The sequence below is a fragment of the Podarcis gaigeae genome (assembly GCF_964106915.1).
Source record: "Podarcis gaigeae genome assembly, chromosome: 7".
Lineage (NCBI taxonomy): Eukaryota > Metazoa > Chordata > Lepidosauria > Squamata > Lacertidae > Podarcis > Podarcis gaigeae.
In genome coordinates, this window is record NC_139683.1 from 60,841,055 (window position 1) to 60,845,206 (window position 4,152).

The 4,152-nt window shown below is 42.2% G+C and overlaps 1 pseudogene across 1 annotated transcript; it reads left to right on the forward strand.

Annotated features, from left to right (window-relative positions):
* The first annotated feature begins 3,341 nt into the window (after positions 1 to 3,341).
* LOC310848409 (protein S100-A6 pseudogene) lies at positions 3,342 to 3,778 on the forward strand (annotated as a pseudogene). The gene has a single exon. The product of its transcript is annotated as a protein S100-A6 pseudogene (transcript).
* Positions 3,779 to 4,152: the final 374 nt, after the last annotated feature.

A 4,152-nucleotide genomic window follows, 5' to 3' on the forward strand; every position in this document is an offset into this window, starting at 1 on the left:
TGTGAGATGCATAGCTGTCAACTTTCAGATTTGAAAATAAGGGATCAGCAGCCTCACGTGTCCCAGGGACAGTCTATGGGATATCTAACAATCCAGGATAGAAGCGGGAAGCAGCGAGAAACGGTGCTGGAATAAGGGAATTTCCCACAAAAAAGGAAAGGTTGACAGCTATGGTGAGATGTCTGACTCATTCTCCAGATCAGGTCTCTTTCATTTAAACTATGCCATCTTTCTACCTAAAGTCTCCAGCTCAGCCCGTCACCAGCCTGGTACCTTCCAGATTTTGGGGACCACAGTTCTCATCAGCCCCAGCCATCTGAGTTGTAGTCCAAAACATCTGATGTGAAAACAAATTTGGAAATACAATGTGTGAATGTGGAGAGCAGGGATTAGTGAGCTAGTTTTGTCTCCCTTGCATTGCTGTTTCTGTCTCCAATGAGTTGCGCAGACAACTGTCTGAAGTGGGGATTCTATGTCAGATACCTGGAGCTTCCATGAGCAGAAGCTGCTGCCTGCTTCAGAAAGTCTCCCTCCAACTTGTAGAGGGTGAATAAAGTCTATTTTGGAGTCTTGTAACCATGAAACAGATTTGTGGAGACACCCACCTGCCAATCACCTGCTGTAACATTTTTTGAGGTGCAATGCCAGATTCTCCGCCACCTCTGGGGTTTTTTTTAGCTGTACCCATTTAGTATAACAAACTCTAACACTTGGCTTCACTCTCATGGGACTCTTCCCAATGTCTCCATTATCAGATTTGCTTTGAGCTCTGTTGCCCTGACTTGTCTCCACCATCAAGCTTTCCCTCCATACCAGAAATGTTTAGTTCTAGAGTTAGCAATCCTAGTTTCAGAAACGACTCAAACAAAAACGAAAAACTCTCTAATATAAGAAAACAAAACCAACACCCCACAATTCAATCAAGCACATTAATCACTGTGAATAGAATTCTAACTATAATCTCTTAATTGGGATGATGCATTGTGACACAATGTATTCCATTCATGGTTTTCCATTAACTTCCACGCGACCTATTTCTCTACCTTGTGACAGGTTCGTATTTTGCTGTGAACCTAAGAGGATGCATTGCAGTTTGTTTTCCAATCTTCACGGATGAGAGCTTCATTAGAAGAATCTTTTCTCATTAACCACTAAAATAATTTATGTGCAGGGGGATGTGTTTTTCCCTTCTTGTCTTCCTTTGTTTTCCTGCCTTCTCTAGGTATTTGAAGAACTGTATCTTTGGAAAGTAAGGAAGGGACATGTAGTTTTTGGTCCTCAAAGTCGATTTAATATGACAAAGCATGAAAAAAAGAACAGTACGATTTTACTTCCACCTTCTGGGTTGCTGAAAGGTGACAACGGCCCCTCTCATATAATATGCATGTTGGATATGCCATTCCAAGTGTCAAAACTTTGCCTTAGAGGTGAGCCTGACTCCACATGGTCACACCTGATTGGTGTTGCTATTTGGGAAATCTAGTGCAACAGTACGCAGAAAGAAATACAACCAGCAGCAACCAGCAGCAGAAAGCTGCTGGTTGTAAAGACAAAGAAAACTTAAACTTCATTAAGGCAAACAAAGCCATTTGAAGTGTAGATTTTATACTTGGCCAAGCTAGAGCCAAGAAGTGAACACTAGCACATGCTAACTCGGACTAACTTGGAAAAGAAGCAGGAAATAGGAAATAGTTAAATAATACAGACAATTTTGGCTCAGAACTTATCTTCACTTTTAAATAATTATGGCCTAACGTATTTATGTGCAAGATTTTGGGTTTGTTTGTTTTAATATTTAAAATTTTAAAATATTATTAAAGGTGCAATCATTTTTGAGTTGCACTGCATACTGCCATTTCTTGTTGCTTCAGGAAAACACTGCCTGACAGACCATTTCGGAGGGAAGATTGTTGCTTAGCGTTCAGCATAGTAAGAGTGCCTAGCAAATTTTAATGCTGAGTGTGAGGATAGTTTCCACGAAGAAGCGGCCAGCAAGAAAAAGATTGAAGTCAGTGAATTTCTGATAAATATGACAGAAAAATTGACAGACTGCTTTAGGTCCCTATTGATCTGCTCTTTATTGAAATAAATTGAGCTAGATACTAACTGCTTTTGAATCATTTTCCAGCAGTTCTCAGTTTTCCTGCTCCCATTTCTTAAGATGTTTGGGCGAAGGTGAAAGATGTGGACTGGGTACATGTAATGACTGTTGGACTGGGTACATGTAAAGATGAGGGGGTTCTATATAGCATAATTGCTTCCATGTTCATATTGATTTATGTGCTTCCGTGCCCTACTGTAACTGGGGCTATAACTAAACCTAAGCATATGTAACTGAAACAACCACATATTGCTTCCCTATTTATACCTTCTGCCCCTCCTCCCCTTCCTCTGTTTTCTTTACGCTGAATTTTAAATAGTAAACTTCTCTGAGTAAGAACCTGCCCTCTTAAATGGTAACTCACTGTGTTATTTAGTTAGTTAGTTAGTTAGTTAGTTAGTTAGTTAGTGTGCATACACACAAAATGACAAAATAATACCCCACAGGTTGCCAGGAAAAAATATTTTAGCTCTTGATGAGGCAGCAGAAATGGTGGGCATTTGCCAGCAGAGTAGACCAATTTAGCTTTTGTTGCTTATCACTGATGCCAAGTCATTGATCAGCCTTATAGAATTGCCCTTGCATACCTTGTTGTCTAACCATTAATACCATTACATTTGCCCCAACTTTTCTGAGCAGTGAGAAGCTTGCAGAGCTGAAAGTTAATTATTTGCCTCTTTTTCTATGTCTCACTGAAACCAGCCCCCCTTTCACAGATAGAGAAAGAACTAGATTAGCGGGGTGAGGAAAGGATATGCAACCTGCCCACCTAAGAACTTAAATAAGACCATAATTAAGAAGAGGCCTGCTGACTCAGACCAAAGACCCATCTAGTTCAGCATCCTGTTTTCAGAGTGCCACAAGCAGGACCTGAGTGCAGCAGTACTCTCTCCCTATTTGTGATTCCCAGCATACTGTTTCCGACACTGAAGGCAGAACACAGCCACCATGACTACTGGCCATTGATAACCTTATCCTCCAGTAATTTGTCTCTTCTTCTAAACCTGTCCAAGTTGCTAGTCATCACTACATCTCGTGAGAGCGAACTATGCCTGGTAAGTGCCTTCTTTTGCCTGCCCTGAACCTACCACCATTTAGCTTCGTTGAATGGCCTTAAGTTCTAGTACTATAACAGAGGGAGGAAAACTGCCTATCAAGTCTGTCCACTTCCCTGACTGCATTTTCCAACTCAGATCGTTCCAGAGTGATCCTGTACGAGCCCTTGTGGAAAATTCTCAACAATACTAAGACCTGACCACGTTCCCCATCACTTCCTGCCACTCAGCACTGGACCATCTTGCTTCTGAACTCTCACCATGGCAGCACCTCTTGACCAAGCTATTGGCGTGCTGGTTGTCATCTTCCACAAATACGCCAGCAAGGATGGCGATAAGAACACCCTGAGCAAGAAGGAATTGAAGGAGCTGATACAGAAGGAGCTCACCATTGGACTGAAACGGCAAGAAGCAGAGATACAGGCATTAATGAAAGATCTGGACCGCAATGGGGACCAAGTGGTGAACTTCCAGGAATACGTCACTTTCCTGGGTGCCCTGGCAATGATTTACAACGAAGCTTTGAGTTCGTAAATGTACACCCCGGTGGGACGAGGTGTCATGGTTCAGGATTATACCTCTGTAGGTGGTTTCACATCCAATAAAATTTAAGTTTTGTAAATATATATATACAGTATATATACTAATACCTTCTTGGGGGTCCCCTAAGCCTCCACCTTATCACCTTCCTTGCCTTTGCTCCAGTGCTGGTTAGTGACCAGGCTCCCAAAATCTGGTTTTCTGCTGATGGCTCTCCCTCCTACTGTCCTCTTCTTCTGATGAACTGTTCCTGCCCGGTCCCCTTTGGGGCTTTCTCTCCCCACCAGCACCTCTCCTCTTTATGCAGTCATGAGTGACAGGTTACATGTCCAGAATCTGCTGCAAAACTCCACTTCCAGCCTGTTCACATCCACTGCCTTCATACATCCCTATCTGTACAGTTCTAATTATTGGGTTTGAGGTTCCAGCGCAAATTGAAGAAAGAAGCATTTTGTG